Source organism: Pristiophorus japonicus, unplaced genomic scaffold, assembly GCF_044704955.1.
Source record: "Pristiophorus japonicus isolate sPriJap1 unplaced genomic scaffold, sPriJap1.hap1 HAP1_SCAFFOLD_253, whole genome shotgun sequence".
NCBI lineage: Eukaryota > Metazoa > Chordata > Chondrichthyes > Pristiophoridae > Pristiophorus > Pristiophorus japonicus.
Genome location: NW_027252263.1, coordinates 518,746 through 539,738, shown reverse-complemented (window position 1 = coordinate 539,738; position 20,993 = coordinate 518,746). Strand labels below are relative to the sequence as shown.

Below are 20,993 nucleotides of genomic sequence, written 5' to 3'. Positions count from 1 at the left end.
AGGGAACATTGGGGAACAGGAGGGAACACGGGGAACAGGAGGGAACACTGGAGAACAGCCCTGGGGAACAGGAGGGAACACTGGAGAACAGCCCTGGGGAACAGGAGGGAACACTGGAGAACAGCCCTGGGGAACAGGAGGGAACACTGGAGAACAGCCCTGGGGAACAGGAGGGAACACTGGAGAACAGCCCTGGGGAACAGGAGGGAACACTGGAGAACAGCCCTGGGGAACAGGAGGGAACACTGGAGAACAGCCCTGGGGAACAGGAGGGAACATTGGGGAACAGCCCTGGGGTACAGGAGGGAACACTGGAGAACAGGAGGGAACACTGGGGAACAGCCCTGGGGAACAGGAGGGAACACTGGGGAACAGGAGGGAACACTGGGGAACAGCCCTGGGGAACAGGAGGGAACACTGGGGAACAGGAGGGAACACTGGGGAACAGCCCTGGGGAACACTGGGGAACAGGAGGGAACACTGGGGAACAGGAGGGAACACTGGGGAACAGGAGGGAACACTGGGGAACAGGAACACTGGGGAACAGGAGGGAACACTGGGGAACAGGAGGGAACACTGGGGAACAGGAGGGAACACTGGGGAACAGGAGGGAACACTGGGGAACAGGAACACTGGGGAACAGGAGGGAACACTGGGGAACAGGAGGGAACACTGGGGAACAGGAACACTGGGGAACAGGAGGGAACACTGGGGAACAGGAGGGAACACTGGGGAACAGGAGGGAACACTGGGGAACAGGAGGGAACACTGGGGAACAGGAACACTGGGGAACAGGAGGGAACACTGGGGAACAGGAGGGAACACTGGGGAACAGGAACACTGGGGAACAGGAGGGAACACTGGGGAACAGGAGGGAACACTGGGGAACAGCTCTTGGAGTCAGACGGACAGCCCTGAGGATAAGAGGGAAAGGCCTGAGGGACAGACTGATAACCCTGAGGTATATGAGGGACAGCCCTGGGGACAAGAGGGACAGCCCTGGGGACAGACGGACAGCCCTGAGGATAAGAGGGACAGCCCTGGGGACAGACGGACAGCCCTGAGGGACAATCCTGAGAGACAGGACGGACGGCCGCTCCCTCCGTGCCCCCGGGCAGCGCGCCAAAAACACGAGCACCAGCGCCGCCCGCTCAGCAAAATGCGCTGCGCATGTGCGGCGCGGCGGGAGCGCGGCTGTCTGGGCTGGCGGTTGGTCGCGCGGGGGCGCTGCAGCCGGAAGTGGCGGGGTTTGGCGCCTTCCTCTGCCCACCCCCGGCTCGCGCTGGTTTCGTTCACTTCCGGTCGGCATTTTGTGTGCGGGAGCGGAGCCAGCGAGCGCCGTCGAGGCTGAGCCCGAGAGAGAGAGAGAGAGAGAGAGCGGGAGCGCCCGAGCCCGAGCCGGGCCTCACTCACTCACTCACTCACTCACACACTCGCCCCCAGGCCGCGAACACCGAGCCGCGGGGCCCGCACGGTCGGCGGGCGGGCGGGGAGGGAGGGAGAGGGAGCGCGCCGCGAGTTCCCGGCCCTTCATGTCCGCTCGGTGTTGTTGTTCTGTCCGCCGCCCCTCGGATTCCGGGAGCCCGCCGCCATCGCATCGTCGCCGCCGCCGCCATCGCCCGCGGCCTCTTCCCTGAGGTAAAAATCTGCTCCGCTCCGGGGAGGAACATTGTGGGGAGAGGCCCAGGGCCCGGGCCTGCTCGCCGCTCTCGGGGCCCGGGCTGGGCGGCTTTTGGCGGCTGTGTTCCGCCGCCGAGGGCCCGGGGGGAGGGCGGGCCTGAGGCCCAGAGGCCCAGCCAGGGAGTCTGGTATTTGTAGTGAGGTGGGCGGGGGCCGCGGGTTGACCCGGGGGGCGGGGGGGGAAGGAAGCCGCCGCCGCCTGCGATTGTGAGCAGGGCCGCGGTGTAAAGTGAGCCGGGAAGGCCGTGGCCTGGAGATCAATTTCACCCGAGGCGGCCCCGGCGGACGCTTGAGTCGAGCCAACAAAGGGCCGGGCGGGAGTGTCGGGCCGACGGGGAGAAGGTCGCGGCCTGGTGAGAGGCGGGGAGCGGCCCGCCTACACTCGGCCTGGTGGGGGAAAGTTCACCTGAGGCCGGGAGGGCAAGCGCCAACACCGGCCTGGAGTGTGCTGGTGCCCCGGGAGGGGCCGCCCGCCTCGGCAGGTTTACAGCGGGCGGCCCGGGAGCAGTAATGGGCGTGTTTATGGTGCGGCTGGCCCCGGGACCTCGGCCTTCTTTGTGCTGCTTCCCCACACCCGGGGCCGGGGGCTGTCCCACAGTCGGGGGGGCCTTGGGCCGGGAGGACTGGAGTTGGGGGGCTGTCCCACACTCGGGGGGCCTTGGGCCGGGAGGACTGGAGTTGGGGGGCTGTCCCACACTCGGGGGCCGGGGGCTGTCCCACACTCGGGGCCGGAGAGGCCCGCCGCATTGTTTGGGACCGGCCGCGGTTCCCCCTCGCTCTCCCTGAGTTGAGGCCTAGTTGCCCTACACACGGCCTGCCTGGGGGCATTAGTTGGATGCGGGAGTATTGAGTGTAAATGCTTCACGTTGCACTTTGAAGAGCGCTGTATTTTGTCACTTGGAGTTGATTTAACTTGTGAATGTGAAAATAATAGTCACTATCTCTTGATAAACACTCGCCTGTCAACTAGAAATACAAAATGGACCTGTGGGCCATGGCACGCCAGTGTCAGTGCCCGATGAAGCCTGTTTCTGGCACGCTGTGGGCCTTCACACGCGGAGTTGTTTCTGCCAATCGTGGGATTTGAATAAGTTTTGAATGGAAGGCTGCAATGTTTTCCAGATACCCGTGTATAAATGGGCCGGTAAATGTGGAAACTCTGGTTTTAGCCTTGCAGCTGTTGGTGTGCTCATTTTAAATAGACAACTTGACCATTTAAGTAGAATTAATGACATCTCGGGTGTGTATTTGATATATTTGTACTTTGTTGATTTGTATTACTCGTTTGGGAAAAGCGAGATCGTGCTTGTTGAGAGGTAGTGATTGTAAATAACTTTATTAAATCACGCACAGTGCATCTGGGCAAAATTCAAATATGCAGATATTTGTGCATTCTTGAAATTTTAGTGTGCAAGTATTTACATCTGTTGATGGGTGTGTAGCTAATTCATGTTCATCTCAATGACCGGCGCGGCTGCGTCACTGCTTTACTTGTGTGGGCGAAAGTATTGTATCAACATTTGACTGACAGTACGCTGCAGTGTAAACAGATGCAGAACCTCTTTGTTTGCAAACACTAAAGCTTCAACTTGCTATATTGTATCTATTCAGGGTGGTGATTGCAGCTTCAAATGATTGGGACAATTAATAAATTTGAGGAGCACCTTATGGTGTCCTGATGTATGCTACAATCTTGCTCTGAAACTGTTCATGGCCTCAAGAATGCCTTCGATTGAACTCTGAACGAATGTTATAATATCATACTTGCAGTCACTGAAGGAATTGAATGTAAAAATTGAACTGACCACAAATTATATTTGATCTTCCCCATACACTATACTTGTGTGCTGTTTGCATATTGTTCAGTACAGTAGTTGCAGAAGTAACAGGTGGGGACAAATCATAAGGCTTGGGGAGGATGTATGGTACATATTAAATTGTCTCCACTTGTATTCACTCCTGGTCACCAATTGAACTATGGTGATGTTGAATGAATGTGATCAAGGTTTTAACACTGGGAAAAGCCTAGCGCTGATTTTAAAAAGTTCTTTGACATTTTTCAGATGGGAATGTCTGATATGTATTTCAGTCTCAGACATGAAGACCTACTAGTGATTTTATAAGGCATGGTGTTATTTCAGTCTCAAACATGAGAACCAACTGTGTTCGGACTGATTTGGTCATAGAGTACCCGAGTCATTAAATATTTCCAAGGACTTTTTGAGTCTGCTTTACCAAGCACAAAAATAATTTACTTGCACCCAGAAAAATAAAATTCCAGAAGTAAGCATCTCATACTTTTTCAAATTGCAGGAAAACAAGATCACCTAAGTTCCAATGTAAAATATCCAATCCACAGTTATTTGAGTTGTATTTCTGTAAAGTGGTATTTTTTGAGCATGTGACAGTATTTTTATTCTGAGTAGTATTTAGAAAGAGTAGTAAGATGTTGCTTTTGACACACTTTATCCAGCCTATCGAACTAATTGCAAATGAAAGAAAAAATGAAGGTAGGGTCATTTCTGAAGGATATGTCTAACTAAACTTTGTCATTGCACCTACATGTTTTATGATTGCATGTGTAATATATAGATGTTGTAAAATTCAAAAAACTATGCACTGAAATGTTTAACTTGGAATGTACAACATGATCTAGTTTGTATTTTCCTGTAGTTTGATGCAGTATAAGATGCTACATCTCAAGAATCCTCTTGATGTAGATTAGACAGTTAAAAATACTTGAAATGGAGGCCATGATGGGAATACATTTTTAAGACTATTATATGTGGGAGAACAATCTGTGCAGTATGGGAGAATAGATTGCAGCAGAGAGTTACAAGGCAGTAATTCAATTGAGTGATACCAATGACATCAGCAATGATAGTGAAGATTGAATGGCTATGAACATCAGCAGAACCCAGGGATTGAAGTGTTGTTTTAAACTGACTGCCACCAATTTGTTCTTATAATGATTTTAAAGTTCTCCGTGGTGTTCCACAAGGATCAATGTTGGGACCACTGTTGTTCACAATTTACATTAATGATTTAGACTACACAGTTTCTAAATTTGCGGATGACACCAAATTGGTGTCCTAAGGAGGACCAACAAATTACAGGAGGACATTAATAAACTTGCAGAATAAGCATATCATTGTCAAATTAAGTTCAACACAGCTAAATGTGAGGCATCACATTTTGGTAGGAAGAATAGGGGTGTCACTTATTACCTGGAGTGTGCGAGTCTAGGTGGGGTAGAGGAACAAAGGGATCTCGAGGTACAAATACACATCACTAAAAGTTGTGACACAGGTTAGCAAGGTCATAAAACTGGAAACAGAAACTTGGAAACGTAGAAAATAGGTGCAGGAGTAGGCCATTCTGCCCTTCGAGCCTGCACCACCATTCAATATGATCATGGCTGATCATGGAACTTCAGTACCCCATTCCTGCTTTCTATCCATACCCCTTGATCCCTTTAGTCGTAAGGGCCACATCTAACTCCCCGCACTAGGATTTATTTCTAGGGGTATAGAATTGAAAATTGGGAAGTTATGCTAAACCTGTATCAAATCTTGGTTAGACCACACTTGGGAGTACTGCTTACATAGAGGCGTTGGAGAGGGTGCATCGAAGATTTACAAGGATGATACCAGAAATACGAGGGTATACACATCAGGAAAGGATAAACAGGCTGGGTCTCTTGAAAAAAGAAGGCTGAGGGGTGACCTAATAGAGGTCTTTAAAATGATGAAAGGGTTTGATAGAGTGGGGAAGAGCATAACTAGAGGCCATCAATATAAGATAGTCACCAAGAAATCCAACAGGGAATTCAGAAGAAACTTCTTTACCCAGAGAGTGTTGAGAATGTGGAACTCTCTACCACAGGGAGTGGTTGAAGCGAATAGTATCGATGTATTTAAAGGGAGGCTAGATAAGCATTTAAGGGAATAGCGTACTATGCTGATCGGTTTAGATGAGGAAAGGGGCGGTGGGGGCTCGAGGAGCAGGAACGTCGGTATGGACTGGTTGGGCTAAATGGCCTGTTTCTGTGCCGTATATCCGATGTGATCAATGAATTTACTATAATAAATTGTGATGCAGGTAGAAGGGCAACAAATATAGTAATGTAGGAGTAGAATGAGTCTGACATTACATTCTGCTACATTGTGACTTTGTTCCCCTCTGGCAGTGGGTTGTGAGGACCTGCTGTTTTACCATATTAAACTATTACCAGATTCTCATGGAATTAGTTGTTGGCTGATCTGTTATAGTTTCACGTGCAAGTTCAGTCATGAAACCATATAAAGGGCTATCCTGATAGTTCATTGGTTAAGCGAGCTGAAAAGTATAATGCTAATTATATAAGAGAAAGTTCTTGGTGTCAGCTTTGTCTCAGTGGGTAGCACTCTCTTATCGGAAATTAGTTGCCTCAAGCTCCACTCCAGATACTTGAGCACATAATCTCGGCTGGCACTTGTAGTGCAGTACTGAGGGAGTGCTGCAGTGTCACAGGCAGGAAGCTGCTTTACCAATGTAGAATTTCGCACATGTCCAAAACTTTGAATTGGCCACATGGCCGGTTTAAAGGGACCATGCACCCAAATTTAAAATTAGTGCGAACATTGGTCACAGGTGCCATCTTTTGGATGAGGTTTGTACTGGGGAGAAACAAAACCGCTTGTGCACACAATCAGTTAAAGGGGTAGCGCACCCAAAAAATATTAGAGGCAACATTGGGAGTTGGCCATTTGGCCCTTTGAGTCTGCTCCGCCATTCAGTAAGATCATGGCTGATCTATCTCACCTCCACTTTCTGCCCTTGATCTCTTGGGTGGATATAAACAATCATATAACACTCTATGAAGAGAAGGAAGGGTGTCCTGGCCAATATTTATCCCTCAGCCAATATAAACAAAATAGATTATCTGGTCATGTTATGTATTACTATTTGTGGGACCTTGCTGTGTGCAAATTGACACTTGCGTTTCTCTACGTGACAACAGTAACTACACTTCAAACAGTACCAGATTGGTTGTTAAACACTTTGCGATGTCCTGAACACTTAAATAGAAGTTCATGTGTATCATTTTCTTTCCTAGATTCTATCCTTGGTTTCTGCTGAGTAAATTGGGCAGCAAGGAGATGGTACAGTTGGCTTTAATACTCACAGGCAGGGAGGGGAAATCAATAGGGTTTCTGTTTCTGATCATAACATAATCAGCAGGAGTAGGCAACGTTCCTGTAAACTGCGTGGCTGTGCAGCGGTCTGGAGCTCCTGCGCAGGCTGCTCGCCAGCTTTACACTGGAGAACCGCACGCGTGGACATTTGAATGGGCCGCGCAGCTCGTTAAAGGGGCCACGCACCCAAAAAAAATTGGAGGGAACATTGGAAGTGGGCCTTTTGGCCCTTGGAGCCTGCTCTGCCATTCATTAAGTCATGGCTGGTCTACCTCAACTCCATCGTCCTGCACTATCTCCATATCCCTTAGTATTTAAACATCTATCTGTCTTGAATATACTCAACGACTGAGCATCTATGGCTCTCTGGGGCACAGAATTCGAAAGATTCGCAACCCTTTGAACGAAGAAATTTCTTCTCATCTCAGTGGCCGACCCCTTATTTTTGAGACTGTGACCCCATAGTTCTAGACTCCCCAGCGAAGCGAAACATCCTCTCAGCATCTAGCCTATCAAGCCCCTCAAGAACTTTGTTTGAATGGGATCACCTTGTGTTCTTCTAAAACCTAGGGAATATAGGACTCGTCTACTCAATCTCTCCCATAGGACTATCCCAGGATTCAGTCTGGTGAACCTTCGTTGCAGGTAGGTATATCCTTCCTTGGGTAAGGAGACCAAATCCATTGCATCTTGGAAGTGCATATCATTGGATGAGGGCAGAGTTGATGCCTCCATGTCAAATAGTTTCAATCCCTCCCCTCAATACCTTGAGTTATGTACCAATGGCTTGTCTAGTGTCAGTGGTATTAACAATCTCAGAACTTTTAGAACAGGAGGCCTCAGAAATGTAGTAAACGGTGAGGAGGATAATATTTTTACACAGCGAGTTATGATCTGGAATGCACTGCCTGAAAGGATGGTGGAAGCAGATTCAATAATAACTTTCAAAAGGGCATTAGATAAATACTTGGAAACATTTACTGGGCTATGGTGAAAGAGCAGGGGATTATTTGGATACCTCCTTTAAAGAGCTGACATGGGCTGAATGGCCTCCTGTGCTGTATAATTCAATTATTTGTTGCATGTGCCTACTCGAGCAATATATTCTAATCGCATCCATGTATCCTTTTATATTTTTCTTTTGAAATACTCATCTAATTCCTCTTTTAAATGGTACAGTTCTGCCTCAATGGATACTTGTAATAAAGCATTAAACATGTGAAAACAATTTTTGGAACTTGCCCCTTTGTTCCTGGTACTTTGCTGCTTTGTTGATTCGCCAACCAGCGAAAAACAACCTTTCGCTGTCACCATCTCAATTTTTCATAGTTTTGAAAAGTTCTACTCATTTTATGAGCATTTATTCATAACTGTAGCCTCTTCTGGTGAATTTTTGATGTATCCTTTCCCTGGCTCCAATATCCCTATAATAAGTGTCTAGAACGGCATGCAGTACTCCAATTGTGGCCTAACCAATGTACCGTGAAAATTGAGTATCAATTGCGTGCTTTTATATTCAGTGACTCTAGGTATTAAACCTAGAACCCCATTTGCCTTTTTATGGCCTTTTCTACTTGCACTCGAACCTTTGAACAATATATGCAGCTGTACCCCAGATCTCTCTGTTCCTCCACTCATAAGAACTCATCCATTTAAAGTATCTCACTTTTCAGTCATTTTCCCCAAAATATACCATTCCACATTTCTCTGCACTGAAATGTATCTGCTGTCGGACTGTCCTTATAGTTTGCCATACTCTCTCATTTGGTATCCTCAATAAACTTTGATATCATTATGCCTGTGCCAGTGTCAACATTATTTACATAAATGGCAAATTAGAATTTTACTGTTTAAAAATGTAAAGTAAAAAATGCATGGGCCATCGATTTCTTTAACGCATTTCCTTCCTAAAAATCTAATTTAGGAAAAATTAAATTTAATATTCACAACTTGTGTAGTAAACAGTGAAGAGGATAGTAACAAAATTCATGAGTACGTAGACAGACTGGTGAAATGGGCAAACATGTTGCAGATGCAATTTAATGCAGAGAAGTGTGAAGCTTCACTTTGGTAGGAAGAATGAGGAGAGGCATTATAAACGAAAGGGTACAAATTTAAAGGGCGCAGCAACAGACGGATTGTGTACGTACACAATTCTTGGAAGGTGGCAGGATAAGTTCAGGCTGTTACAAAGGCATATGGGATCCTTGGCTTTATAAATAGAAGCATAGATTGGACATGGAAGGAATGGATTTTATCGAGTAAATAAGGAGAATCTGTTTCCAGTGGTAGAAGGGTCAGTAACTAGAGGACACAGGTTTGAGGTAGTGGGGCGATGAGATGACTATTTTACGTAGTGAGTACTTGGATAGGTTAGGTGAGTGGGCAAATGCATGGCAGATGAAGTATAATGTGGATAAATGTGAGGTTATCCACTTTGGTGGTAAAAACATAGAGACAGACTATTATCTGAATGGTGACAGATTAGGAAAAGGGGAGGTGCAACGAGACCTGGGTATCATGGTACATCAGTCATTGAAGGTTGGCATGCAGGTACAGCAGGCGGTTAAGAAAGTAAATGGCATGTTGGCCTTCATAGCGAGAGGATTTGAGTACAGGGGCAGGGAGGTGTTGCTACAGTTGTACAGGGCCTTGGTAAGGCCACACCTGGAGTATTGTGTACAGTTTTGGTCTCCTAACTTGAGGAAGGACATTCTTGCTATTGAGGGAGTGCAGCGAAGGTTCACCAGACTGATTCCCGGGATGGCGGGACTGACCGATCAAGAAAGACTGGATCAACTGGGCTTTTATTCACTGGAGTTCAGAAGAATGAGAGGGGACCTCATAGACACGTTTAAAATTCTGACGCGTTTAGACAATGTTGGGGAAGTCCAGAACCAGGGGTCACAGTCTAAGGATAAGGGGTAAGCCATTTAGCACCGAGATGAGGAGAAACCTCTTCACCCAGAGAGTGGTGAACCTGTGGAATTCTCTACCACAGAAAGTAGTTGAGGACAATTCACTAAATATATTCAAAAGGGAGTTAGATGAAGTCTTTACTACTAGGGGGATCAAGGGGTATGGCGAGAAAGCAGGAAGGGGGTACTGAAGTTGCATGTTCAGCCATGAACTCATTGAATGGCGGTGCAGGCTAGAAGGGCTGAATGGCCTACTCCTGCACCTATTTTCTATGTTTCTATAAACGGGGATGCACTGCCTGAAAGGGTGGTGAAAGCAGATTCAATAATAACTTTTAAAAGGGAATTGGATAAATAGTTGGGGGAAAAATTGCAGGACTTTGGGGAAAGTGCGGGGGAATGGGACTAATTTGATAACTTTCAAAGAACCGGCAGTGACTTTGGGCAAAATGGCTTCTTCCTATGCTGTATCATTCTATGAATGTGCCCTTCCCCAATTTGACTTTTGCTAAACATGTTCTTTAAACGGTTTCTTTCCATAAATGTGTGTATATTTAGTTCCATTGAATTGTTATTGTTTATTATAAGCTGCTATTTCACAAAGCTTGGAGTTGGCTAATTTTTCTTTAAGCATTTAATATTGTAGTTTATAACATTGCAGCTGATAGCTAAATCCTTATTTGCATAATCAGAATAACTAGCTTGTGGCAAGAGACGGTGGTTCTGTATTCCATTTATTTACTGTGATCCTTGCATCTTGAAATTAAGGAAATGTTATTGACCAGGTATGATCTGAACCAGAAGACCTAGTGTGTGTTGAAGCTGCTTCAACTGCAGTGTCTTTTTTTTAATTTAAGGGATGATGGTACTGTGAAAGGGGACATTTTCCATTTCAGGCACCCAGTATTGGCATGAAGCACTCCCAAGATCAGGTACAGTACAGCTTGATACAGAATAAAGCTCCCTTTACCCTGCCCCAGTCTTCAGCCTTCTGCCCAATGGCAGAAGCATACCTAACTGCACTAGTGTGGCATTTGTTTCCCGTTTTCCATCTTGCTGTAGCTTACTGAGCATGGCAATTTAATGCCAAATGTGGGAAGCTTTGTGCTGTATGGCCCATGTCCACTAGGAACTGGCTTGAAACTACCCAAACTAAATTCAGATCGACTTATAGCCAACAGACAGAAGAGGACTTTATCTCATTAGTCTTGGTATAAAAGTCAGCCTTGTGAAGCATACAATTTTGGTGAGTCACTGTAACGGTGCATTGCTGCATACTGTGGATCTGTTGTGTACTGTTTCACCTAAAGCATATGTGCAAATTTAAAAGGGAATGTCCTGGAGTGGATTGAAATATTTTCTGTTGAGTAGACTGATTGGTGGGGTTCACCTGCGAGAGATTGGAACATTGTTCAGCAGTTGTGGATGCCTTGCTTTGGAATTTTGTGCATTGTGGACTTGTTGATGGGTATGGTCAAAATTAGGAACTGGTGCATAAGATTCCACAGACTCCTTGCCCTGTACATTCTGTAAACAAAGGTGAAAAGTGAAAAACAACAATATATATAAAAAGTGGTGTCATATAATGAGGGCTGCAGCTTCTGGCATTGCCCACAGATATGGAACACGAATTCCATTCCTTACCACAAAATGAGCATGCAGAAAGGGTGTTTGTGAAATAGTGCAGTTTCTTGTCATTGCTCTAGCAGTATGCCCCACTCTTAAGTCACTGACAGTTCTGTGAAGAAGTGCTGAATATAAAGTTGTAATTCTTGTCGGTTATCAAAGTCCACGACGAGGCCTTAGATAACGTGGACCATTTTCCATATCTCGGGAGCCTACTGTGAACAAGGGCAGACATCAACGACGAGGTCCAACACCGCCTTCAGTGTGCCAGTGCATCCTTCGGTCGCCCGAGGAAGAGTATGTTTGAAGACCAGGACCTCAAACCTGGCACCAAGCTCATTGTCTACAGACCAGCAGTGAAACCTGCCCTCCTATGTGGTTCTGAGACATGGACTATATACAGCAGGCAACTCAAAACACTGGAGAAGTACCAGGTGTTGCTGGTCCGCCCAGCGGAGCTGATTGAACGTGGTCAATGTTTCGATGCTGGGGATGTTGGCCTGAGCGAGTACACTGACGTTGGTGAACCTATCTTGCCAATGGATTTGCAGGATCTTGCGGAGGCAGCGCTGTAGTACAAAAGGGCTGCTCTTCTGGTTTGAGGCTAAGGCACATTGTTGTGACAGTGTTAAGGTAGCTTTCCTTCACAATACTCCTACCTGATTGGTTGACATTGACTAACACTGGGTGAAAACATTTCACTGATGAGCAATGGCATCCTTCACCTTGAGTACAATATTGTCTTTTAAAAATGTTGTTTATAAGGCTTGCAACTAGTTGGGGTTATTGATATGGGCCAGCACAGACTAGAGGCAAGTGAACACTTTATCTGTTTTGGAACGTGCTCTGAAAAAGGAGGGCCAGTTCAAATTCCACACACTTCCCTTAGAGAACAAGATCATATGACTGATGTCCACCACAAAAAAAATAATTCTCTCTGGTTTAAGTGTTTCTGAAACTTTTGATGCCTACAAGTCTGACAACGTTTGGTCGGTTTGCCATGCATTTTCATGAATGCATAGTCAACCCTTCCAGGGAAGAAATATTTATATTTATGCAGGTGAAAAGCTCCCAACTAAAGAGGTGCATAGATGAGTTATGTGGCATGCTGCTGTTGAATATAGTGGGAATCGTTCTTCTTGCTAAATCCAGCATTCAAAAGCTCAGCAGTGAATGGAATTTCTCTCTCAGTAATAGCTTGTAGGCACTGGCGTGATCGTTTTTCATTGCTTGTGTTATGCCTTTTGAGCTTCTGTTATAGAAATTAAAATAGTACACATTGGTATTTGCCAAATATATTTGTAGAGCATTTCACTGGATTTAAAATTATTAACCATAACTTCAGTAACTTCATGCACATCAGCTTATGGACTGTTGTCTTTCAAATTCCTTTTTAGTTGTTGGGAAAAGCTACACTTTGCAGCAGTAGTACAGTGATTTAATTGCTTCCCAGTTGCATTTGTGATATGTCTGCAATTGCTGCTTCGATTACTTGAGTTTTCATCTAATTTTTTGATTTCTCTGACTTAAAAAAAAATGTGTACACAATCTTGGCTTGCTTCTAAAAGACAGGTCTTTTAAACTCAAAGAAAACTTTATGCAAGTTAAATGCTACATGTTTCTCCGTTTTGGTTTTTGCTTGGTCCTGGTACATTTTGGAAAAAAGTTTTGAATTTGTAAAGATGCATCATTGATGCCCGTCCCTGGTGTTACATGTTGATTCTGTTCAGATTCTGAGCTAAAAGTTGATGATGCTATTATACACCTGACACCTGCAGTAGAATGTAGTGAGCCACAGTGATGTTATGCTGAAGGCTCCGCTTTCTCAAATCAAGGAAAAGCAGAAGATTCCATGTACATCAAAGTATGTACAGTGCTCTGCTAACGCTGTGAAATTTTGATGGTGGTATAGAGCTAACTCCTATTTTAAAGGTGGTAAGGACCACCTGGGAGCTCAAAACTGTAATTTCGCAGTTAAAAAATTTCAGTTTGCACCTGTTTGCAGTTGTCACTGCTGTTAAGCTAAAGCAGTCTGAGACCATCTCCTGGTAGTCTCACGTGCGCAAAGCTGAACTGAAGCTGTTTTGGCACATTTTGTCGCTTTATAACCAAAACTGTTCTGAGGTGATGCATAATGTGCAGTGTAACTGATGAGAGTTGTGTGCACTATGATTTTAGTGATGGTGTATGTGAACCGTGAGGTGCATTCAACATTTCAGTTGGCATTACAGATTTTACCTTTTACAAACATAAGTTGCTTGAAGAGAGCATTATCAGGATGAGATACTATTTACAAATCTGTTACTGTAGGTGATAGTTGTGATATTACTTAGGAGTATTGCATAAGTAGTACATTGGTTTAAATGTTTAGCTATAGTTTATTGGAAATATGGTATACAAGTCTAGCGATCTCACTGAAGGGGCCCTGAGCCTCACATTAGGACAGGACGGTTGAACTTGATTTAGTGAAATGAAAAAAAGTGATTTGTCTCTTTATCAAAATAGGTAATAAAATAGCTAGCTAAGTTTCTGGGTGAGCCCACAACATGTCCAGACAGGTACAAGTTTATTTGTCCATCGAATAGGTACTATGTATTGGTTAAGTTTGTTTCGGACAAAGAACGTGAACATAAAATTATTGTACAGTAGTTGAGAGCAAATGCAAAAAACTGATTCGTCAAAGATAACATTCTCAGGCAGTAACGTTTTCTCTGTAACTTCTTTGTGCATATGGAGCGTTATGAACCCATTAGGTCTAAAAGGTGCGTTTCTACAAAAAGAAATTGCCGCTGTGTATCATTAATTTAAACTGACTGAAAAGCTGGATTTTCTGATTATAAGGAAAGTATGATTTATGTCTTAATGTTTAACAATTCTTAACACCAGTTTCCTAGATAATGTACTGCAGTGTGTGTTTTTATGGAAGAGTGCAAATTGGTAAATTTTGGCCACTTACCTTGAGCTGTCTTTCTCTCCCCTGCCCCCTTTGCGAGCGAAATATGGGCTTTACTTGGTTATATATTTAAACCTCAAGATATACAGGAAAAGGGGTAATGTAGTATTTAACTGTTAGGTGTACAGAATTGTAGCTTTCCAAGTCAAACTTAAAAAAAAATTGCTGAGTGACACTGGAACAAATGCCAGTAAGAAAATACCAGGGGTCACTTTATTACTGATACAACTTTGAAGCTTTAACAATTTGGTTTAAATTTTTTGCATGAAATGGCGCGCTCATTTTGTTCCTTCACCAAAGTTTGCAATTTCTTTCCAAGTGTGCATCAGTCAGGGTAATGATGCTTTTCATATTCTATCAGCAATGAGGACTTCCAGTTCAGGTATACGGTATTTAACCAGTTATTTAAAGCAAGGTGAAGCTCTCTTAATCTGCCCTAACAATACTTTTAAGCCCTTGCTTCAAAAGAGCATCTTCTATTGCATCCATATGACATTTTTCCATTTCTCTTACTAGCCGCCTTGTAGTCTTTGAGTGAAATTGCTGATTAATAGTACTGAACTAATGGCAGTTTTGTATGTGGGCCGATGCCACACTACAAGTTGGGTTGAGACTGCTCAGGTTTGTTTATGTAGGATCTCTTGCAGCCGTCAGGCAGAGTAGAGTTTCATTCCATCAGTGCAAGTTAGATTTGAGCCAGTGTTCTGTTTTTTCTTTCCTATATTGAAAAATGTAACCATTTTCCTCCTCCTTCCCAGTTCTACAGTCTATCCAGTAAAAATATTGCCCCGTGGCTCCAAAGGCTAGATTTTCAGCCAGGCTGGATCTAAAAGCTAGCTTTTAACCTGTCTGTAAACACCACACCAAGAAATGCTGCTTCTACAATTCCCTCCCAGCAGCCTCACTGATTCCCAATCGGACAAGATATTGGTCTCAGTGTTTGGGAAAACTAAAAATGATCACAATACAAGTCAGACTATAAAAGACTGAGCAGAAATATATTTTTAAAAATACACTTGTTTCAGTACAGTAATCTAGCTAATCCTGACATGGTGCTATTACTGTAATATATGATGGATATCTAGGCTGAAACACAAAATGCCTTCTAGGAGCTGTCATTGTAAGGGATTAAATGGGTATTTACTGTCTGCACAAATTTCTAATGGGAAGGAGAATAAACATTGGAACTATGTTGGTAGTCTACAGATTACAACACAAAAAGATTTGGGAATATTGGCGGACAGGTTGTTAAAACTATCGTGGCAGTGATAAATAAGGTAAGTGTGATCTTTAATTGTATAGTGCAGGGCATAGAACACAAATCACAGGATGTGCTACTGACCCTATTGCAGGCCACTGGTTCTTTCCTTCATGGAGTAATTATGTAGTTCTGGTCGCCACATCACAAGAAGGATATCATGGCACTGAAATAGGTGTAGCTATGGGCACCTGATATCTGCCACCTGAGCTAAAAGGAGGGACTACAGAGCGGAGTTTGTATGCAGCTGACCATCTGACTTCCTTTTCTGGCCACCAGGCTAGCTAACATAGAAATATAAAAAAATAGGTGCAGGAGCTGGCCATTTGGTCCTTCGAGCCTGCACCACCATTCAATATGATCATGGCTGATCATGCAACTTCAGTTCCACACTCCTGCCTTCTCTCCATACCCCCTGATCCCTTTAGCCGTAAAGGCTACATCTAACTCTTTTTTGAGTATATCTAACGAACTGCACTCAACAACTTTCTGTGGTAGAGAATTCCACAGGTTCACAATTCTCTGGGTGAAAAAGTTTCTCCTCATCTCGGTCCTATATGGCTTACCCCTTATCCTTAGACTGTGACCCCTGGTTCTGGACTTCCCCGGGAACATTATTCTTGCATCTAACCTGTCCAATCCAGTCAGAATTTTATGTGTTTCTATGAGATCCCCTCTCATTCATTTAAATTCCAGTGAACATAAGCCTAGTCAATTCAGTCTTTCTTCATATGTCAAGGTTCATCAGACTGATTCCCGGGATGGCAGGACTGACATATGAGGAGAGACTGGGTCGACTGGGCCTGTATTCATTGGAGTTTAGCAGAATGAGAAGGGATCTCATAGAAACATATGATTCTGACAGGACTGGACAGGTTAGATGCAGGAAGAATGTTCCCGATGTTGGGGAAGTCCAGAACCAGGGGTCACAGTCGAAGGATAATGGGTAGGCCATTTAGGTCCAAGATGAGGAGAAACTTTTTCACTCTCGACCGCAGAGTTTTGTTGAAGCCAGTTCATTGGATATATTCAAGAGGGGGTGTTAGATATGGCCCTTATGGCTAAAGGGATCAAGGGGTATGGAGAGAAAGCAGGAAAGGGGTACTGAGGTGAATGATCAGCCATGATATTGAATGATGGTGCAGGCTCGAAGGGCTGAATGGCCTACCCCTGCACCTATTTGCTATGTTTCTATGTCAGTCCTGCCATCCTGGGAATCAATCTGGTGAACCTTTGCTGCACTCCCTCAATAGCAAGAGCATCCTTCCTCAGATTAGGAGACCAAAACTGCACACAATACTCAAGGAGTGGTCTCACCAAGGCCCTGTACAACTGCAGTAAGACCTCCCTGCTCCTATACTCAAATCCTTGGTTCCCTCTCCAAGTACTACTCCCTTCCTTTCCAAAACCACAGTTGTCAACCTCCCGCTTCAAAAGAAAATCCACCTTTAACTCTTATGTCCTCGCAAACAACACCCTATCCCATCCTTTCCTTTCCCGCAGTTCCATGTTTGATTCCCCAATCCGGTGACAGATTAGGAAAAAGGGACCTGGGTGTCATGGTACATCAGTCATTGAAGGTTGGCATGCAGGTACAGCAGGCGGTTAAGAAAGCAAATGGCATGTTGGCCTTCATAGCGAGGGGATTTGAGTACAGGGTCAGAGAGGTGTTACTACAGTTGTACAGGGCCTTGGTGAGGCCACACCTGGAGTATTATGTACAGTTTTGGTCTCCTAACTTGAGGAAGGACATTCTTGCAATTGAGGGAGTGCAGCGAAGGTTCACTAGACTGATTCCCAGGATGGCGGGACTAACATATCAAGAAAGACTGGATCAACTGGGCTTGTATTCACTGGAGTTCAGAAGAATGAGAGGGGATCTCATAGAAACGTTTAAAATTCTGACGGGTTTAGATAGGTTAGATGCAGGAAGAATGTTCCCAATGTTGGGGAAGTCCAGAACCAGGGGTCACAGTCTGAGGATAAGGGGTAAGCCATTTAGGACCGAAATGAGGAGAAACTTCTTCACCCAGAGAGTGGTGAACTGTGGCATTCTCTACCACAGAAAGTTGTTGAGGCCAATTCACTAAATATATTCAAAAAGGAGTTAGATGTAGTCCTTACTACTCGGGGGATCAAGGGGTATGGCGAGAAAACAGGAATGGGGTATTGAAGTTGCATGTTCAGCCATGAAACTCATTGAATGGTGGTGCAGGCTCGAAGGGCCGAATGGCCTACTCCTGCACCTATTTTCTATATTTCTATCCTTACTCGTTTTTGACTTCTCTGCAGTGTATGACATGGTCACACACCACCTCTGTTGTCCCACTCGACAGAACTGTCCTCTCTTGATTTCACTTTTACCGATCTAATCGTAGCCAGAGCATCTCCAGCAATGGCTTCCCTTCTCACCTCCATACCATTACCTCTGCACTGTACTAATCTATCCACTGCCCCTTCTTCCTCATCTACATGCTGACCATTGACGACATCATCCAAAGACATGGGGTTAGCTTCCACGTGTATCAGCTTCTGACCCCATAGCCTCTCTATTACAAAGATCACCTACTTCAACCTCTCACATCATGAATTGCCGCCCCTGCCTCAGCCTATCTGTAGCTGAAACCCTCATCCATGTCTTCACCACATCCAGCCTTAAATATTCGCAATCTCCTGCCCATCCTCCATTAAGTTCAGCTCATCCAAATCTCTGCTGCCCATACTTCTCTCCCCAAGTCCTGTTCTCGCATCATCCCTGTGATTGGTGACCCATTGCTTCCAAGTTAAAATTTATTCCCAGTCACATACTCCATGAACTATGTGTTCCTCCACGTGTGGCTTCTTGTGCATCCTTTACCCTATTGGTGTCCGTCTAGGCCCTACGCTCTGAAATTCTCTTCCTAAACTTCTCTGACAATTTTTAGAACCTTATTAAATACCATTCACGAGAGTTTAGAAGAATGAGGGGGGGATCTCATTGAACCATATAAAATTCTGACTGGGTTGGATAGATTGGATGTGAGGAGGATGTTTCCCCTGGGCTGGGAAGTCTAGAACAAGGGGTCACAGTCCCAGGATATGGGGTCAGAAATTTAGGACTGAGATGAGGTGAAATTTATTCACTGAGGGTGGTGAACCTGTGGAATTTTCTACCACAGAAGGCTGTGGAGGCAAAGTCTGAATATATTTAAGAGGGAGATAGATGTCTAGAAACAAAAGGCATCAAGGAGTATGGGGAAAAGGCAGGAATATGGTGTTGAGATAGAGAATCGGCCATGATCATATTGAATGGCGGTGCAGACTCGAGGAGCCGTTTGGCCGCCTACTCCTATTTTCTATGTTTCTATCTCTTGGACGAAGCTTTTAGCCACCTCATTTCATGTCTCCTTATTTGGCTCCATATTGAATTTTGTATGATTCCACCTCTGTGAAGCACCTTGGGATGTATTTCTGTTATAGGTGCTATATAAATGCGAGAGAGTTGGGAGTGTTGGCAAGAAAATCTATCGAGGGATATTGGCACTGAACTGTTTGTTCTGCTTTGGAGCTGGCCAGCTGGATTACGTTCATTACTGCCAACTACTGGCTTCTGGAGATAACTGCTAGAATTGGAATCCTAGAAACAAATTTTAGCTCTTGTCTTAAGATCATATTTTCTCCAAATACAAAACTTATGCATTTTGACCCTGTGTCACTTTTCAATCAACATTTAGATATGGGTTAGCAATTTCCTAAAAAAAAAAAGAAAATGCTGGAAGTACTCGGCAGGTCAGGCAGCCACGAAATTGGATAAGGGACAGGAAGCAGAGAGGACTGGTGAATAGTTGTTTTTCAGATTGGAGGGAAGTGTGTAGTGGTATCCCCTAGGGGATGATGTTGGGACTGCTGCTCTTTTGATGTATATTAATGACCTGAACTTGGGTATATAGGGTGTAATTTCAAAGATTGCAGATGATACGAAAATCAGAAATGTAGTAAACAGTGGGAAGGATGGCAACAAATTTCAACAACAGTTGCATTCATAAAGTGGATGTAATATAGTAAAATGTCTCAAGGCGTTTAACGAGCGATTTCAATTAAAAAAAAATGTTTTTGACACCAAGTCACAGAAGGAGATGTCAGGACAGATGACCAAATGCTTGATCAAGAGATATGTTTTAAGGAGCATCTTAAAAAGGAGAGAGCGAGGCAGAGAGGTTCAAGGAGGAAATTCCAGCGCTTGGGGTCAAAGCAGCTGAAAGCACGACCACAAATGTTGGAGCGGTTAAGATGGCGTGAGGGGCCAGAATTTGAAGAGTGCAGAGATCTTAAAGGCTTGTAGGGCTGAAGGAGGCTAGAGAGATGGTGAGGGGCAAGGCCATGGTGAGATTTGAAAAACAAGGATGAAGATTTTAAAATTATGTTTTTGGACTGGGAGCCCTGAAGCACATGGGTGATGCATGAACGAGATTTGGGGCGAGTTAAGATACGGACAGCAGAGTTTTGGATGAGCACACGTTTATGTAGGGTGGAAGATGGGAGGCTGGCCAGGAGAGCATTGGATAGTTAAGTCTAGAAGTAATCAAGGCATGGATGAGGGTTTCAGCAACAGATGAGCTGAGATGGTCGGAGTCGAGCGATGTTGTGGAGCTGGAAGTAGGCAGTCTTGGTGATGGAGCGGATATGTGGTCGGAAATTTGAGTCAAATGCAACACCAAAGTTGCGAATATTCTGGTTCAACCTCGGACGGTGGCCATGGAAAGGGATGGAGTTCGTGGTGGGAACTGAAGCCAATGGGCTGAATTTAAGGCAGAAATGTGAGAAGTGATCCATTTTGGTCGGAAGAATGAGGAGAGGCAACATGAACTAGCTAATATTTATCCCTCAATCAACACTAACCAAGCAGATTATCTGGTCATTATCACATTACTGTTTGTGGGAGTACTAATTAGCTGCCGTGTTTCCTCTAGTGACACTTTAAAAGTACTTAATTGGCTGAACCAGTGGACACAGATTTGTGATTGGCAAAAGAATCAAAGGTGACATGAGGAAAAACTTCTTTAAACAATGAGTGGTTAGAATCTGGAATGTACTGCCTGAAAGAGTGGTGGAATCAGATTCAATCATGGCTTTCAAAAGAGAATTGGATAAGTACCCGCAGGAACAAAAAAATTGCAGGGCTCTGGGGAAAGGGCGGAGACGTGGGACTAGCTGAAGTGCTCTTGTAGAGAGCCGGCACGGGCTCGATGGGCCGAATGGCCCCTGCTGTATTTGTTTCCTGTCACTGAGCCAATTTCATATCCATGCTGCCACTGTTGCGTTTATTCCATGGGCTTCAACTTTACTGGCAAGCCTTTTATGTGGCACTCAAACGCCTTTTGGAATTCTGCTTACACCACATT

General features: G+C 44.6%; 1 protein-coding gene across 1 annotated transcript in view; it reads left to right on the top strand.

Annotated features, from left to right (window-relative positions):
- Positions 1-1,311: 1,311 nt before the first annotated feature.
- Positions 1,312-20,993, top strand: part of nipblb (NIPBL cohesin loading factor b) — a gene marked incomplete at its 3' end in the record, with an annotated part of 524,975 nt that continues 505,293 nt past the window's right edge. Inside the window, exon 1 of the mRNA XM_070871482.1 lies at positions 1,312-1,638. The remainder of the gene's footprint in view (positions 1,639-20,993) is intronic.